General features: G+C 39.0%; 2 pseudogenes; both read left to right on the top strand.

Annotated features, from left to right (window-relative positions):
* The first annotated feature begins 1,272 nt into the window (after nucleotides 1–1,272).
* Nucleotides 1,273–5,429, top strand: LOC121766825 (annotated as a pseudogene).
* A 6,088-nt stretch (nucleotides 5,430–11,517) lies between these two features.
* LOC121769039 lies at nucleotides 11,518–17,990 on the top strand (annotated as a pseudogene).
* Nucleotides 17,991–19,885: the final 1,895 nt, after the last annotated feature.

The following is a 19,885-nucleotide window of genomic DNA, read 5'->3' as shown; positions in this document are numbered from 1 at the left end:
AATCGTGAGGGTCCACGAGCCCGTCGTAAGTCATCGACGGAGTTCGGTAGTTCTGCGGTAGGGGAGTTCGGGTGATGTCGTCCGAGAACGGAGTCTTCAGTGCTCCGTACACGGCGAATCCGATATCTCGTCGGTATGGAGGAGATTGAGTTCTCCTGTGATTCCGGTACCGAGGAAGAGCAGGAATATGTCGGGGTTGAGGATTCTTCTTCCTGGAAGACACGGCACTACTGCGGTAGTGACTTTCATGTCTGGATGAGGAAGGAGAATCCTCCGCTTTCGTCTTCGGCTCTTGGCTCTTTTGCAGGAAGGCTAAGAACTCATCCTGCTTCTCAGCCAAGAACAGCTTGACAGCCTCATTCAAATCAGGCTGCTGGGAAGACTCAGTGGGACGATTTTTGGAGCGGCCTGTTCCTTCGCCATGAGAACTGGTGGTGGATTTATCCCTAGGCTGTTTTCCAGACCTATGGGATGGATTGGCTTCCTCCTGGTTCTCACGGGCAGGAATACGGGTACTCTGCGATCTGGTATGCATTTTTTGGGTGGAAAAAAAATGGATCAAAAATTCGCTTTATCACAAATTTTGTTCTCTGCTTCCCACAGACGGCGCCAGTGATGGATCCGCGAATTTTTGATGTTAGCAAATGCTGGTAGAGAATGAAAATACAGACACAAAGAATTTACGTGGTTCGATTTACTGAAGTAAATCTACGTCCACGGGAAAAAGGGAGGGCAAGATTGTATTGCTTGATCTGTTTTCTACAGCTTACAAATACAAACTTGCTATTTGCTATATGGTGTTTTATCTCTAGAGAGCTTAACCCCCTCATATCAGATCTAAGTTCCATTTATATCTTGAACTAAGATCGTGGCTTGCATCACCACCCTAAGTCGTGGATGTCGTGTAGGTCATGGCCTAAGATCGTGGATGTAGCGTAGGTCATGGCCTACGATCGTGGCCTGAGTTGACACCACGTGGTAGTTGGTGTGTTGGACATCCTGTATGGGTCCACTAACTCCTTGTTCGGTCGAATACTGAGACCGAACTGCTTTGGTTGCCGATCTGAGAGTAGAGCTTGATGCCGACCTGAGAGCAGAGCTTGATTGGATGGCTTTTACCGAGCTGTAGGCTGAGGCCGAACTCTTTGGTAATGCCGAACTCATACTCCTGCTTTGGTTTTGGGCTGATGGGCCGTCATTGCTGTTGGGCTTGTTTAGTACGCACCCCATCATCTGCCTTTGACGAACCCGCTCTGATTCGGGACCGTGAGGATGGGGGGTAGGGGTGCGAGCCTCTCCGAGAGAACTTTAGAGATGATTTTATTTGTGACGTTGCAGAGGCTGATCGGCCGGAAATCCGACCATGTTTGTAGGTTATCCTTTTTTGGTAATAACACGATCATGGTGGCGGTAAAGCTGCGGGGCATGTACGCCCTAGAAAAGAAATCCCTTACTGCTGTTGTGACGTCGTTACCTACTATTTCTCCCAGCAAACTTTAGGATAGTACTACGATTAATCAACGATTTTGTGTTGGGCTATAAAATGAACAAATCAATTAAATTGAAAGAAATGACGAAAACAAAAGTTGATGCTTAATTCAAATAATTATAAAAAAAATTGTAAGTAGAGTGCTCACAAACGCAAAATTAACTCGATTTTTTAAAATTGGAGTGATGGAAATTATCATACTATCTTAGTCGTATCTAATCTTTTCTTTTTGAAATTAGTTGGATCTAATCTAAGGCTCCACTTAATACATGCAATTGAGAGTATGAAATTAGAATTGAAGCATATAATTTCAATTAATGTTTGGTATCATAAAAATATCTGAATTTGAAATTAAATTATTAATTATAGTAATTATAAATCTCTCAATTTCACAGTTTGAATTCCATATATAATGTAAGTAATTAAAATTCTAAATAGTTTACATTAGATACCTTCAGTGCATATATCCATATATAGGAGGACACTGGACACACACAGACAACATACAGACTGTCTACACTACATAGTACATACCGCACACACACTACTCAAAATACACACATTGGACATGCACATAAAACACATTCTTCAAATATGTGTGTAGTGTCAGTGCCTACCTGTTGTGTGTACACAATTTCTTTTTTCTAGTGTACATTTTTTTACCATAATATATAAATCTAAGAAACTTTATTTCAAATAATGAAACTTATTTAGGTATTACTTCCGTCTCACTCAAGATGTCCATCTTTCCTTTTTCGTTTATCTCACTCAAAATGATCACTTTTTATATTTGACAATAAATCTTTCTCCTCATTAAAATATTCAAAAAAAAATTTCTCTCTATTCATTCTCCCTAATAATTTCTTCTAAAATCACGTGATACTCGATAATATGAACATCTTGAGTGGAACGTAGAGAGTAACAAACTAAAGTTATCCACTTTCAGTATGCAATGAACTAGTAGTGTCATTAAAAACATCATCCATTTTTTTTATAGACATTGAATTGTTAACGAAAAAATAAAAGTAGATTTTAATCGAGAGTACTAGATTAAAGAGAAGACAGAGGATCGAATTTTGAAGCTCCAAGTTGATATTTATTTACCGCACTCTAATCAGAAAATCATGGATCCGCTACTGAATAATGTTGCAAATAATTTATTAAATTAACTAAAATAGAAGAATTTATAATATGCAACATTTTAATTTTTATGTGAAATAAATACCAATTAAATTTAACTAAATTTTCAAATGATATCACGCTTAAATATAATTTTTAAAGTTACTATAATTTGATAAAAAAAAATCATTGCCGCCATCTCCGCCGCCGGTGGGCAGAAAAAATTATGCATCTACAGTCTTCAGCCGCCATCTCCGCCGCCGATTTAGAAAACAAAATGGCTGCTTCATCTCTCTTCAATTTCACTCTCTCATCTCACAATAACAGACCCAAAGATCAGAAGCCCCTCCTCACAATCCCTAGTTCTCACCCCCAAATCTTTATCTCTTCATTTCGCCGCGAAATTTCCCAATTCACCTCAATCAACCACCACCCCTTCAGTCCCAGCCCTCTTCTCATCTTCCCAGAAGAAAATATCGAGCTTTCTTGTAGCAAAGATCGCAACTTTATTGCTGGGGTCACTGATTTTCGCTGGCTGTGAGGGAAAGGCCTGCTTTGGCAGAGCCGGTTCAAGAAAGTGAGGTTTTTGAGGAGAAGAAAGATGTCCGAGCTAGTGATGACGAAGGCGAGGAGATGTGCGAGAGATTGTTGCAGGAAAATCCTAGTGATGTTGAGGTTTTTAAGATGGTTGTGAATGTGAAGATGAGGAGGGGGAGGAGTCGTGAAGCTGTGGAGAATGTGGAGAAGTTGATTGAGTTGCAACCTAGTGAAATGGAGTGGGGGCTGCTGCAGGCGCTTTGTTATGAGATGATGGGGGATTTGAATGAGGCTAAGAGCTTGTTCAAGAATATACTCAACCAGAAACCTCTCTTGCTTAGAGCTTTGCATGTATGATGTCTTAGGTTTGTTTAGAGATGTGCATTTAACTGTTTTTGGTGGTGATTTGATTGTGATTGTTACTGTTCTTGGTTGAATTTGTGCTTGAGAGTGCTAGTTTGATCTTGGGTTGAGTTATGATGTTGGATGATTTGAAGAAGAAATGTTTTGATAGATGATGAAATCATCGGTTGTGTATTTTTTGGTATAGTTATGATTGTTGATGTTCTTGCTTGAATTGTGGTCTGGTTCTATTGATTTTAGTGAGGTGTAGATTGGTTAGGATGTTGATATCATTGATTGTGTAGTGAAAGGTGGAGATGTGTAGGATGTTGAAATGATCAATTTTAGTCAAGGCTTAAATTGGGTAGTATGTTGAAATGGTCGATTTTAGTTAAGGTGTAGATGGGGGTAGGATGTTGAAATGATTCTTGATTGGCATGTATTTGTGATTGTTATTCTTGATTGATTTGTGCTCCAATGTCATCTCTGTTAATGGGAGAGGTAGGAGGGGAAGGTTGTTGAAATGATTTTTTATGATCATGCATATATTCATATTGTACTGTTCTAGCCAAATCTATGCTATTTCCATAGTTTAATTCGTGACTTCATTGTTTGCTGCTTCTATTGCTATAGATAAGCGAGACAAATTCTTGTGTTGCCCGTTCTTTGGTAGGGTCTGGCAATGGTGATGCATAAGAACAAAGAAGGAGCAGCTGTTTTCGAGATGCTAGATAGGGCTCTAGAGGTTGCTTGTCGAGAGAATAAAGTCAATGAAGAGCGAAATATAAAAATTTTAGTTGCACAAATGCATCTAATCGAGGTGACAATTTGTGGCATCCTGGTTATTCTAGTCTATTGTAGTTTGATTCTTTTTTAGTTAAAAATTTAAAATCATCGAAATTGTCGTTGACAAGGAAGGTGTTCATACGTAAAAACACTGGATATAAGAGGAAACTGGAACATGATACAACAAGAAAAGTATCGATGTTTTGTTTCTTGGCAAAAATTATGGCATTTTGTGTATGTGGAGAACTTGATGCTCCAATCTTTCCCTTGTGGTTACTGCAGGGAGACTTGGAGGAGGCATTGAGGAATTTTCAAGCTCTCATTGACTAGAATCCAAGGGATTTTCGCCCGTATCTTTGCCAGGTTAGTCAAGTAGTTGTCCCTAGACCTTGCTTGTTATTTCATTACTATACTGCATAATAAAACATCAAAACTATACCATTTCTATTGCTGCTTCTTGCTAGGACTATATTACTCGATGATGATTCTCTCGTGGTAGAATTATGCTCGATTTCTTGGTAGAATATAGTAAAACTACTAAAAAATTTTATTCAGCTCATGAGCTCCATCTTTCGGTGTAAACATTTGATCTGAATTATAAAAAAAATACTATTGTGAATTTATGATTTTGATTCGTTCATTGTTACAATATCTAAAGCTGAAAAAGAATAAATTAACTTCATATTATCGGTGATAAGCATATTCTCTTCTTCCCGTCTTGGCTTCGTGTAACGAGCATATTCAAAGCACCCTAGAGCTTCAATTTACAATCTTGCTTGATTCTCTTTGTGAAATGTGCTTCAGGGGATCGTATACAGCCTGCTGGACAAGAAAAAGGAAGCAGACGAGAGTTTTGAGACGTACCAAAGCCTCGTCCCACAAGAATTCCCGGAGAGAGGGTTCATGGATGATGTTCTAGCAGCAAGAACAGAAACGAAGCAGCAACTTCAGAAGGATCTTCAACGCTAAATCAAGATAAAAAAAAAACACCTGATTTCTTGTGAATGGCAGAAGATTGCCATGAAGGATGAAGAAATAATTAGGGATCGGAAATATGTATTTTATTGCTTCATTACAATATGTGCTAGGGTTACACCCTTTATAGACATGAGATAATTTACATATGGTAAACGAGATGATCGGAGATTCTATTCTAGTTCTGGTATACAATCAATTTGGGATCAATCATCTTTAATTCACCGATTTCTTTCCAACACTCTCCCTCAAGTTAAGCAACGGGAATCCCGATACTTAACTTACTTAGTACTTTTCTAAACGACTTCCCGTTCACAGCTTCGGTTAGAATATCTGCCAGCTGATCCTCTGACTTCACATATGGGAATTCAACAATCTTGGCCTCAATCTTCTCCTTGATGAAATGTCTAGCGACTTCCACATGTTTAGTTCTATCGTGCTGAACTGGATTTTCAGAGATGTTGATCGCAGCTTTGTTATCACAGAACAGTCTACACGGTTTTGATACATAAAGATCAAGCTCTGTCATGAGCCTCTTCAACCACAATATCTAAGTGAGGCCACTCTTGATTCCACGGAACTCTGCTTCAGCACTTGAAAGTGCTACCACCTTCTGCTTTTTGCTCCTCCAAGTAACAAGGTTTCCCCCTACCAATGTAAAGTACCCTGCCGTGGATTTTCGGTCATTTGGGTTCCCTGCCCAGTTTGCATCAGTAAAACCATTAATCTCCAAGTGCCCATGTTTTTCGAACAATACTCCATGCTCAGCAGTGCCCTTCAAATACCGGACAATGCGTGATACGGCTTCCCAATGGTCCTCCTGCGGTGAGTGCATAAAATGACTCACTACTCCTACAACATATGCAATGTCGGGTCTAGTATGAGAAAGATAAATGAGCTTCCCCACCAGTCTCTGGTATCTCCCCCTGTCCGTGAGTTTTGCTCCTTCGACTATTTGCAGTCCGTGATTCTGTATCATTGGGGTGTCTGTCGGCTTGCAGTCTATCATGTCCACTTCTGCTAGAAGATCAAGAACATATTTCCTCTGATTGATGAAGATTCCTCTATCTGATCTCAAAACCTCAATTCCCAAGAAGTATTTGAGATGACCCAGGTCCTTCATTTCAAACTCTTTGAACAAGCTCTTCCTCAATTCGCCAATTTTTTCTTCATCATCCTCGTGATGATCATGTCATCGACATAGACAATAAGACATGTGATTTTCCCATTCTTCTTCTTGAGGAACAGTGTGTGATCTGAGTTGCTCTGCCTGTAGTCATATTTCTTCATCACTTCAGTGAATCGGCTGAACCAAGCCCTGGGAGACTACTTTAGTCCATACAACGTCTTCTGGAGCTTGCACACTTCTCCGGGTTGAAACTCATCTGAAAAACCAGACGGAGGAACCATATAAATGGGCTTAGGTAGTTCTCCATGTAGAAAAACATTGGTCACATCGACCTGGTAAAGTGGCCAATCCTTGTTTGCGGGGACTGAGAACAAAACTCTAACCGTGTTGATCTTCGCTACTGGAGAAAAAGTCTCAGCATAGTCAACCCTGTATGTCTGAGTGTACCCCTTTGCTACAAGCCGTGCCTTATATCTCTCAGCTGAGCCATCTGGTCTCCGTTTGATAGTGAACACCCATCTACACCCCACGGCTTTGACCCCTTCTGGCAGCTTTCCCTTCACCCAGGTATTGTTTTTCATCAATGCTTTCATCTCTGTAAACATAGTCTCTCTCCAGTGTTTGTGCTTTATTGCTTCCTCGGCAGTCTGTGGAATCTCATCTTCTTCATAGAGTGCCGCTTCAAATGCACGTGCCATTTTACTCAAATTTCCTTGCACAAAATTTGCAACTCCATATCTGCTCTTTGCACCAATCTTCTCGGGAGAATATCGTTTTGGGGAAATACCCCGAGTACTCCGATTTGGAAGAACATACTTCCTAGTGTCACTATCGATAGTGTTGTCCTCTTCTTCTTCTTCTGCAGTGTTAGTATCAACTACAGTGTTCTCTTCAGAAATCGGTACGAAGTTGCAGTTTATAGTGGTGATGATTTTCTTAGTACTCGGGTCAAAGCATCGATAACCCTTTTGGTTTACCCCGTATCCCACAAAAACACATTTGGTAGCACAAGGTGAGAATTTGGTTCTTTCATGTTTGGGAATATGGGCATAGACTGTGCACCCAAAGACTTTAGGTGGCATGCTAAGGGATTCAGGTATTTTTGCTTGTTGGGAGATAATATCAAGGGGTTTTTTTTGTTGAGGATTTTGGTGGGTAGTCGGTTTATGAGGTAGATCGAGGTTGCCAAGGCTTCGGGCCAAAGAAAGGCTGTGATTTTGGATTCAATCATGAGAGCACGAGTGACTTCTAGAATTGTTCTGTTTATCCTTTCGGCTAGCCCATTTTGTTCGGGTGTATAGGCACAAGAGGTTTCGTGAACAAGGCCTTTTTTCTAAAAAATTCAGACATGTCACTGTTAACAAATTCCATCCCATTATCAAATCGAAGGATTTTTGTGGTGGTTTGAAACTGGGTTTGGATCATATGAAAAAAGAGGATAAATTTTTCGACCACTTCAGATTTGTGTTCCAATAAATAAATCCAAGTCATCTTAGTGCAATCATCAATAAAGGTAACAAAATATCTAAAAACCCTTTCCCCCAATAACGGGCGCAGGGCCCCAAACATCAGCATGCACAAGTTCAAACATAAATTTTATACGATTATCTGAAGGTTTGAAAGATTGTCTGTAGCTCTTCGCCAAAACACATGTCTCACAGGAAAAATCTTTAGGAATTGTAAAATTTGGAAACAAAAGCTGAAAATAACCATGGGAAGGATGTCCTAGTCTTCTGTGCCACAACCAAACCTCCTCTCTCGTGGATCCGTGAGCCATCATTGCACTACTTTGTTGAGCTACCCCATCCACGTAGTAGAGTCCTTGGCTCTCAGTGCCACGCCCAACGATCTTCCTCGTCTGAATATCCTGTAAAATACAACAATTTGGGTGCATCAGAAGTGTGCAATTTAGTTCTCTTGTGACATGGCTCAGTGACATCAATCTTTGAGATAAACTTGGCACAAATAAACAATTTGACAAACGAAGAGTTGGAGAAATTTCTATGGTCCCGGCCCCTGCTACATTAATTAGTTCCCCATTTGCAGTTCGAATATAAGTTTTAGTAACCTCACTAAAGTCCGTTCTTTCTGGAGTCATAGTATCTGTAGCCCCACAATAAAAAAATCATCCCCTTGTATCAATTCTATTACTGTTTTGCACGTTAAATGCAGCGGAAATATTTATCAGGGGTGCAAAATGGTTCTAGGTGTTAATTTGGCCAACTTTTGGGTGTATTTTGGAAATTTTGAAATTTCTGGGCAACTTATCATAATAAGGTAAATTAGGGGGTTCATATTTTGGGGAGTGGGGTATATTCTGATATTTATCATAAATTTGGGGTTGGCAATTTAATAGAAAAGAGTTGTTAGGGTTTGACTTTACCTCCAGTCATCGCGCCGCCTCACCAATTCTGACCCTCCGTCGCTCCGGCCCGTTCCAAAAAATTTTACGACCTGGATCCCGCTTTTACCGCTGCCGATTTCTGGTTGGGGAGGATTGTTCGGCTGGTTTCCTCCTCCATTCGCCCCTCCTCTGTTTTGATTTAGGGCATCCTGCCGCTGGCCGATTTCGGCGATTCCGACGGCGGCGAGCTTTCCTTGGGCTCGTGCCTTGGACAGGTCTCTCTCGTGTGCTTGTTCTTCCCACAGTGGGAGCACCACAGTTTACTTTTGTCCGGCCTCCCTCCGGCGGGCTGGTATGTGGCTCCGGCAGGTGGCGGTCATTGCTGGCCTCCACGGTTGTTCGGTCGATCCCTCTGTGCCCCGAATCCATAGCCTATTTCCCCGATGATGCATCGGCACTTCCCACGCCAGTGGAGTCTCTGGTGGGTGGAGCGGATGCCGGTGGCATGATTTTCTGTCGAGCCGCCTCCTTCTTCACCCATCAGTAGGCTTCTTCGACTGAGGGGTATGGTTGTTGCTTGAGGATCTCCCTACGGATGTGGTCGTACTCTTGATTCAATCCAGTGAGAAACTTGATGAGTCGTTTCTCACTTGCGTGCTGCCGATACTGCCCGATCCCCTTATCACAATACGTTACGGATTACTTTTGAGTTCGATCAATGTTCACCCACAATCCGTGGATTCGACGGTAATACGTCTCAAGGTCAAGATTTCCTTGTCTAATCGATATTATCTTGTCCTCCAGGTCGTAAATCAGATATGGATCAGCCTTGCTTTCGAACGTGATTGCGAGGTTATCCCACAACGCCTTGGATGTTTGGTGGTGAGCGAAATCGGTGATAATATCATTTTCGATGTTATCGACGATCCAAGAAAAGACTACCAGATCGGTTTCTTCCCAATCCCGATATCCCTTGCTACCTGGTTCTGGCGGTTCATCTTGGATATGAGAGTATCCCTTCATGCTTCCTATCGCGACTTTCATCAAGCGCGACCACAACGGGTAGTTCTTCCTGTTTAATTTGAACGCCACGGTAACGTTCTTGTTTGTCCTCAACTTTGAGAATTCGACTTCTGGTTTCTCCCCGTCTGTGTCTGACATTTTTTATGTGAGAGTTGGGTTCTGGTTTTGGTTTTAGGTAAAGGCCGAGAATTGGGTATCACATGGCTATGATGAGAATTCTCTGAGCCAAAATTCTTCCTGCTCTGACGCAATGAAGAAATAATTAGGGATCGGAAAGATGTATTTTATTGCTTCATTACAATATGTGTTAGGGTTACACCCTTTATAGGCATGAGATAATTTACATATGGTAAACGAGATCATCGGATATTCTATTCTAGTTATGATATACAATCAATTTGGGATCAATCATCTTTAATTCCCTGATTTTTTTTTCAACAAAGGAGACTCGTGTAAGATGCCATTTTGGTTTGTCGTGTATTGGTTGTGGCTCGTTCCAGGAAGCCAAGAGGCGAAGAATTTTTCAGGAAACTCAACGTAGAAGGCATTGGACATCATCGTTCTTCTTGATATGGCATTTTCCAGGCGAGTAGTGCAACACACTTTGTTTCCATCTGCAATGTACTCATTCAACGACACGATGGAAAATTTTGCTTCCGTGCAATAGTCTGCAAACCACCCATCACCACGAAGAGAACATATTCTTGCACATCAAAATTATTATTGATCTCCCATCTTAATTCAAATTATGAATTATTGTACCAGAACAAAATTCAACTAACAAGAGTTTACATACAATAAAACCTTATTCTAAACACCTCTAGTGAATACTTCATCCGTTCCATAGTAGTAGAGTCATTTTGTCATTTTGGTACGTTCCATAGTAGTGGAGTCATTTCTATTTTTAGTAAAAGTCAACACATTTCTTCTCACTTACTTTTCCATATCTCTTACTTTCTTCTCTCTACTTTTTCTTCTCCCCTACTTTATTATCTTTTTATTTAATACATTACACTCTTTTTCTTAAACTCTGTGTCGAAAAGAAATATATTCACTACTATGGAACACAGTGAGTACAATTTAGCTAACCTCGACTAGGACACCATTTAATGCAATAATAATACTGTCACATCTATACAATAAGAGAAGGGTTGAGCTAGTGGCATAAGTGAGACTCATATTTTGAAAGCCGTCATGAAAGTCCATCACACTGATGACAGAAGGCTTTCAAATATGTCTTGACCTAGGAGAGGTTTGTCGCGTCAATAAGTGGTCTGATGGCCTAGAGTCGAGCTCAGGGTCAGGGTTGGCCCAAAGGATACAAAGCACACTACAACCGGACAATATTAGACAAGGGCGGCTCGGGGTCCACATCCGCGGGTGCAAACAAGAGGGTGAACCAAGAGACAAGGCGATGTCTAATTGGCATGAAGACGACGAAGAGCATAGGCAAGAGAAGAATTGTCAGATCGGGCAGTGCAACGACTCCGGCTCCATCGGCCATTCGGGACGCGAATAGAGGTGTCATGTATAACGTTTTGTAGAAAGCCTTGTACGCATACACGAGTATTATAAGCGCACAAACAATGTGAGATGTTTTCAAAAGTCTAGAAAGATTTGGATTTTTAATTATTTAATTTTCAATTTCTAAGGATTTTAGATATGCAATTTTTGTTTCTTTTAAAGAATTTTAATTATGCATTTGTTTTTCATATTTTGATTGTATAATAACATCTAAGTTTTGGAGTAATAATAAAACACACTAAAGAGTAATTAAAATTCGGAAAAAAATCGTTTCATTTGACGATGACTAGTCTAAGCAACTGCACGGCGCTGCCTCCGCCGGGTTCCACCCCAGCCGCCGCCTCTTCTCGAGGGTAGCGTCAGCCCTCTCAAGTCTGCGCCTTGGTATGACGTCATGCTTCACACTCCAAGTAGATAAATCCAATTCTATAAACACATTGTTTTATTGAATTGAAATTTAGATTGATTGGGAAATTTGATATTTGATCGGCTGTTTAAGCTCTTATAGCTATTTAATTAGTGTTATCAGTGCTTTAATTTAGTATTCCTCTGCTAATTTGCTCTGCGAAGTTATCTAACACCTTTAGTTGGAACTTAAAAAAGTTATTAGCATCAGTTAATGCGCGAGAAGAAAAACCATTTGAATCTGCTAATTCTGAAATCTCAATTCTTGAAGATATGCATCAGAGGCTGCCAATAGAACAACCAGTAGTGAGTAGTGGGAATGTGTAGCTTCTTCGTTTGGAGGACCTCTCTGCTTTAATTATTGCTCATGCTTGTACTCGTTGCTTATATTCATCCGTTTTCCTATATGAGAGGGATCCTTGGTTCATGGGGAACACATGTTGCATATTAGTATTCATGCTTTCAAATCATGGGCATCTTAAAACACATTTACACATTACATTGGACATTCTCTCTAAGTCACTGAATTAACTTTCTAGATACTTTTACTTTTGCGGAGGGTGTTATAGCTGGTGGGACAGCTGGTGGTGTAGTTGAAACAGATTTATATCCAATAAAGATGCAGTTGCAGGTCATCTCTCATTGGCACTATTTTCATAAACGAAGATATGAGCAACTATTGTTTTGGTCTGTTAGCTAAACCTGCTAGAGTATTGTAAACAATTCTTATTTCATAGGTTTCTCTTGATTATGCTAAGTCGGATCTCAGTGGTTGCATGGAGTATTGTTCATATTTCATACTCCATTTTAGAGGAGGAGAAAGGAAAGATGGTTGTTAATGCATAACACGAATAAAATTATTTAAGAGCTTGCATGTCAACTGAAGCAGTTTTTTCTTATTTTTTATTAAGATTATCATTTTTCGTCATCATTATGACTCACAACATGCGCCTTATGTTAAATAAAATGTGAAGACCAAGTTGACGAGAATTTCATCAAATACACTTGGCACATGCTTCTGAAAAAATTTCTTATATACCTTTTATTTGTGGCTGCACGTGGTGGAGATCAAGTAATTCTCAAAGGATTATATTTTGGCCTTGCTGGAAATCTTGATGGGGTCTTACTGTATGGACTTATGTAAACCTTGTAGTTTGATACTTAGAGAAGGTTAAGGTGTGCAATACAGGAATTAGTTTGTTGAGTTCACACATTGTAATTCATGCTATTTAGTAGTACTATTTAAGTATTATATTAAGCTACACTTTTACATTCATGTATAAAAAAATATATGCTAAATTTGTGCAATTGTGGAATGATTGAAAGATTTTTGGACAGTGCATCTGCTGTGTTTGTTGGTGTTCATGAGCCTGCCAAGCAAAAGCTTTTGAGGACCTTCCCAGTGAACCTCAGTGCTGTGGCTCATCTGGTAAGCTGCACCATATTAGCGTATTACTTATTATACATTAGCATAGCTAGTAGGTATATGATTACATGTAAGTATCCTTTGTCTAACGTCCCAAAACTCTCAACCCAAAACAAACTTGCCATATCAATATCTTAATGTGAGTCACTTCTTTTTATTAACTGCTGATGCCTTGCAGGCATGGCTGGTTCTTTCATTCGTGTACCCACTGAGGTAAATGTTTAACAAAAAAACTCTTCTTTTTATCATTTGTATCCTTTTTCTTTCTTCTTTTAGGAAAGTATTTGTGGATCGTTTACTTTATCAACTTATTTTTTGTCCTTGTATATTTAATGTTATTGCTGTTGTCATACCTAGTCTTGATGCTTCAGGTTGTTAAGCAACGAATGCATACGGGCCAATTTACTTCTGCCCCTAATGTTGTCCGGACGATTTTTGCCAAAGAAAGCTTTAAAGGTCTCTGTACGGTATGACATTTTATCGTATTTAAGATTATTTTTATGAATCATCTCGTACCTAATATTAGATGCAGATATATAAAATCAATCACAAAGTCAAGTGTACATCAAAAGCATGGAATCTATTATTATGAGAAATACTACATAAAACACCAACAAACGGTTATTATTTCATTTTATTAGCGCTGGTGCTTAATTTTTATTTCTAGAATTATATTAAGAACTCCAACCTTAGAATTATAGAACTAACAATATTAGATTAGCCGCAAAAGTAAGTCGGCTAAATAAAAAATGTGGAGCCTATAAATGTGTTGTAGGAAGACGAAGAGTGGGGGACTGGAGAAAGGTCCGGGACATTTAAACTCGCGCACACGTTCATTCACACACACACACACACCCATATTAGAGAGAGAGTTAGTATTTGGGAGAGTGAGAGTTTCCATATTTGTAAGGATTTTTGAGTCAACAGGAATTTGGCTTGGGTAAAAAGTTGTGGGTATATTCGTCCAAAAATAAAAAATTTGCTATATTTTGCCTTTTACAAGTTCTCAGCTAACTAGCAGTATTTAGTTCTGTCTGACATTTTCAAACATTTTAACATATTAATACATTAAACAACATATATTCAACATTAAAGTGCATATCAGTATAAAATTGGATGGATTAATTAAAACTTTAACACTACCCATCAAGATAGTGGCTCCTATTTCTCACTATTTAGTAGTGCTGATTATTGGCACACATAATTGGATGCCAAAATATGATATCCCTACTGAACTGGCGCCATGTTTAATTTTCAATACCAGTTTATAAGAGCAGTTTGCACAGGAAAATTTCAATTCAATTCAAATGGCCATGCTTCGCACACTTCGTATTCAATTCCATAGTCTCAACACTCTATTCTAACACAAATCCTGCCACTCGCCTGTTTCAGAAGAAATACTTCTGCAGCAGCAACAAGAAAACAAATACAGTTGAAGATTCCCTCATCTCCACTTTCACGAGAAGACCCTTCTGCTTGGAATCCCCTGAGCTTCAAGAATTCACTCCCCAACTGGTTGAAACCGTCTTAAAGTCATTGAGGAACTGGAGACCGGCTCAGCTATTCTTCCAATGGGCTTCCAATCAACGTGGTTACACGCACAACTGCTATGTGTACAATGCCATAGCTGAAATCCTATCAACTGCTCGACAAAATGCCCCAATGAGGGAGCTTGCTCTATCTTTGACTAAAACATCGTGTTATTGGACGCCAGGGGCTTTTGGATATTTTCTCAGGTGTCTAGGTAGTCAGGGTCTAGTTGAAGAAGCTAATTCTTTGTTTGATCACATGAAAATGTCTGCACTTTGTTCTTTGATTGGCTATAGCTATAATTGTTTATTGGAGGTTATTGCAAAAAGTGGTGATGTCGGTCTATTGGAGCATAGGTTGAATGAGATGAGAGAGTTGGGTTGGCCCATCGATAAGCACGCATTGACACCAGCTTTACAATGCTATTGCAATGCCAACCAGTTCGATAAGGCGATTTTGGTTTTCAATGATTTGACTAAAAAGGGATTGCTTGATCAGCATATAGTGGCTATTTTGGTTCTGTCTTACAGTCAATGTTATCAATCTCGTATGGCGGCTTATGGCGATTTGCCTAAAAACCGCCACAGGGATATGGCGTATTAGTATGGCGGATATGGCGGTCAAAAATTAAATAAATAAAATAATACTTATATATTTATATATAATTCAAAAATTTAAAAATATTAAAAATATAACATCTAAAACACTTTAAACAATTAATAAAGCATAATATACCACTCTAACAACCATGTTTCTTGCATAATGCCATATTCCTAAATGCAGTACACACGCAATGTTGTCAAATGTCGAATATGGCGGTGCTATGGCAGCGACATGGTGCTATGACGTTTCCACTACCAAACGCCATGCCATAGCGTCATGGCGCCGCCATATCCGCTATTTGATAACATTGCTTACAGTAAGTGCAGGGAAGTTGATATGGCGTTTGAGTTGATTGAGTGGGCTGAAAGGAATCTCAAGATTAGTTTGAATGAGAAAACATTATGCATTTTAGTCCATGGCTTTGTGAGGGAGGATAGAGTGGATAAAGCTCTACAACTGTATGATAAAATGAAGAAACATGGATATTTTCTCGATGTTTCCATTTATTATGTACTAATTAGAGGTTTATGTAAGAATAAGGAATTCTTACATAGAGAAAGCCCTAATGTTGTACAAGTACATGCGGGTCTCAGGAATTCCTCCTGATGTGCAAATAATTTACCAGCTTTTGTCATGTATACTGGATGACAGAGACATGATTCAATTGATTGAAGACGCTTTGATGGATTTGGATGCGGGGAGAAGGCTTTCGTTGTTTAGTTCTATTTTGAAAGATCTCATTAACGGTGGATATGATGATAAAGCTTACTGTCTGCTGAAGGCATGTACAGGTTCTGGTCTGAATGAAAACACTCAGGAAGGTGTGACATCTTTAACAAAGGTAAACCTTGATTCAACTTGTTTTGAATTTGTCATTGGTGGCTTATGCAATGCTGGTAAACTAGATATGGCTGTTAGGATCGTCGACTGCAACATTTAGTTTGATATTGTCCGCTTTGGGTCAAGCCCGCACGGATTTGTTTTTGGGTCACTCTCAAAAGGCCTCAAACTAATTGGGGTTGGACAGGAATTATATACACCTTTCCAACTTCCATCACTCATCCGATGTGGGATAGGTTTGTAACCCAACAAACCTCCCCTCAAACCGAGACCACATCGGGAACACAGTCGACACGAACATGGGTCGTTCCAGCCCTGGCCCCTGGGTCATCCTGGGCCCGACTCTAACCCGAGTCCTTCAGTGCCCGACCCTAACCGGGGCTCATCCAGGCACAACCCATAGCCACCTGGGCTCTGATACCACTTGTTAGGATCGTCGACTGCAACATTTAGTTTGATATTGTCCGCTTTGGGTCAAGCCCGCACGGATTTGTTTTTGGGTCACTCCCAAAAGGCCTCAAACTAATTGGGGTTGGACAGGAATTATATACACCTTCCAACTTCCATCACTCATCCGATGTGGGATAGGTTTGTAACCCAACAATGGCTCTAGACTTGTTCCATTCTATGGATCAATGTGGTTGCACTTGTACTGTTCTACTTTTCAATAATTTGATTCAGTGCTTGAGCAATGCTGATAAGTTGAATGAATGTTTTAATCTCCTCAATAAGATGAAGGAGACAGAAATCCACCCTACGCACTTCACCTATAACTGCATACTTGGATCCTTATGTAGACAACTGGATGTTGTCGGAGCTATTGATTTGTTGAGGGAGATGCGTTCTTGCGGGCATGAGCCGTGGATAAAAAACTATACGCTGCTTGTTAAGAAGCTATGTGAACATGGAAAGTCAGATGAAGCATATAGCTTCCTTACTGACATGAGCAAAGAAGGATTCCTCCCTGATATGATTGCATATTCTGCAATTATTGATGGTTTTCTGAATGGCAATGAACTAGACCGTGATATGGAGCTATTTAGAGAGATTTGTGGACAAGGTTATTGCCCCGATGTAGTTGCCCATAACACTATCATTAAGGGTCTTTGTAAGGCTAAAAGGATAAATGAAGCTGAAGATATTCTGAAAGAGATATTTGACAAGGGACTTGTCCCATCAGTAGTTACATACAACTTGTTAATTGATGGCTGGTGCAAAGAGGGAAATGCTGATCAGGCTGTTTTGTGTTTTTCGATGATGATAGAACAGGAAGTGGAACCAAATATCATTACCTATACAACTCTAGTAGATGGATTGTGCAGTTCCGGAAAACCGGAAGACACTCTTAATCTTTGGATTGAAATGGAGCATAAGGGATGTGGCCATAATAGAATTTCTTACATGGCTCTCATTCATGGGCTTTGCAAGTGTCAACGACCAGATTGTGCTCTGGTCTATCAGCAGGAGATGGAGAAGAAGGATATGTTACCTGACCCATATGTTTACCAAGCTTTAGTAGAAGCTTTTTCATCTGACTCAAACTTGGCCATGGCTCATAAAGTATTGGACAAGATGTCTAAGCACTGTTTCCCAAAGGTAAATTTTAGGATTAGTTTGTTAAAGTGAGCAAACAATAAGAGATTGATGGTGTAGGGGAACCTTATTAATGCCCTTTATATATTGTTGATTGTTGATTTTACTATTTATGTTACTGCAGGTATGCCCACCCACCAAAAAAAATAGGCAGACAGAATCTTGAAGGTTGCTGCAGTTTATACAGAGAATGGCTCTAGATGTTCTTCACTCTTTATGAAGCAATAGTTATGGGTTGGTTGATTGAGCTGTTTCTTTCCCATGGTTGATTGCTTTGAATGACTATGAAAATTATTGAAAATGAAGCTATTTATGTCACTGGTTACATTTTGGAGATTAATAGCTATGAGCCTAAGTTACACATGTCATTTATTTGTGGTAACTGGGATATTCAATTGTTTCACACATATATAAGAAGTGTGAGCAATTGAATAGATTTTTAGAAAAGTAAAAAGGAAATGCATAATATTTCATAATACTCATTTAATCAATTTGAATAATAAAATATTATGTCGTATGGAATAGTATGAATCTCAGCATAGTTTGGGTAATAATAAACAGAATCATGTGCACACATCCTTATTTTATTAATTGGTCAATTGATTTGTCAAATGGCAACATTATATTAATACACATATTTTTTTAGATCTTTCTACATAACCAACACCTTTGAGGATTTAAGAATTTAGGGGAGAAATATGATTTTTATTTTTTGACATTACTAATTTACCCTTGTAGTATGTTCTAATACTAATTTAATAATTTTTAAATTCTTTTCATATTAATTTATTTACAAATCCCAGTACTTAATTTCTGTAGTGTTTTAGTTGTATTATTCATCCTTTGCAATTATTACTATTTTTAATGTTGAATTATTTACTGCTTAATCCCAACTCCCTGATTTTCTAATTGGGACAGTAAATTCCATCTAAAGTCCAATTTTGGGGTGTTACAAAGTGCTTTATATTTGGAAGAAAGTTGAGTTACTAGTGATGTTTGCTTTTTATAAGCATCGAGTTTTAGGTGTTGATGGCTGCGTCCGCTCCGTTTACATTAGCTGTTGATGCAAAGAGCTCTGCTGCATTATCATTAGGTAATTTGCATCAATTTCATCTATTATTTGCTGAAACCAAGTATTCTGCTCACCACATGTTCTTTTTATGCCGTCATTTGCTAGAACGTGTGGTTTGAAATCGAACCGAGTTTTTGAATTTTTCATGTGTTTGTTGATGCTTTATACTACTAACCTTTTGTAATGGATGTTATTAGTGAAGTAACAAGGTAGAGAATTGATTTTTAGGATTGTTTCATGCAGCAACGATTGTAGAGGTGTTTTGTGATGACAATTTAAATTATATGATGGATGCCTTCCAACTGAGTTTGTGAATTAATAATTTGTTTGTTGTCGTTTTGTAATTATCTATTTGTAATTGGTGATATTAGTGAAGCAACAAGGTGCAGAAATGATTTTTGGGATTGCCTCATGCAGTGATGATCGTAGATGAGTTCTGTGATGAAAATGTAAATTATATGATGGATGCTTTCCGATTGCACTTTCCAAATAACATTGGCAATAAACTATAACTGAAACTTTGTTTAACACTGTTTTAATTTAGTATTCTCTGGATTCCTATTTGAATTGTAAATCTTTGCTTTTCAGAGTTATCTAAGAAGAAAATACAAAACCTTTAGTTGGAACCTGAAAGGTTCTTGCATCAGTTAATGCGCGAGAAGAGAAGCCATTTGACTTTTGCGACTACAATTTGGTACGGTTGGAATCTAATTCTGATCTTCTCAATTTAGAATATATGCATCAGAGGCTGCCAATAGAACAACCAGTAGAATCAGTGTGAATGTGTAGCTTATTCTTTTGGAGGACCTCTCTACTTGAATTATGGTTCATGCTCGTGGGCATGATAAAAAAATACAAGCTCCTTGTTAAGAAGCTATGAGAACATGGAAGGTAGATGAAGCATATAGCTTCCTTACTGACATGAAGCATATGATTGTGTATTCTGCATTTATTGATGGTTTTTATAATGTCAATGAACTAAATTTGTGGAGGAGGTTATTGTCCCTCCCATAACACACTGCCATTAAGGGGCTTTTGTAAGGCTAAAAAGATAAACGAAGCTGAGGATGTTCTTTTGGTATGAAACCTGTCTCATCGGTAGTTACATAAAAGCTTGTTAATCGATGGTTGGTGCAAAGAGGGGAAAT

Source organism: Salvia splendens, chromosome 15 (assembly GCF_004379255.2).
Source record: "Salvia splendens isolate huo1 chromosome 15, SspV2, whole genome shotgun sequence".
NCBI classification, from domain to species: domain Eukaryota; kingdom Viridiplantae; phylum Streptophyta; class Magnoliopsida; order Lamiales; family Lamiaceae; genus Salvia; species Salvia splendens.
Note: the sequence above shows the minus strand (reverse complement) of the source record. Positions and strands in the feature narration are given on the sequence as shown.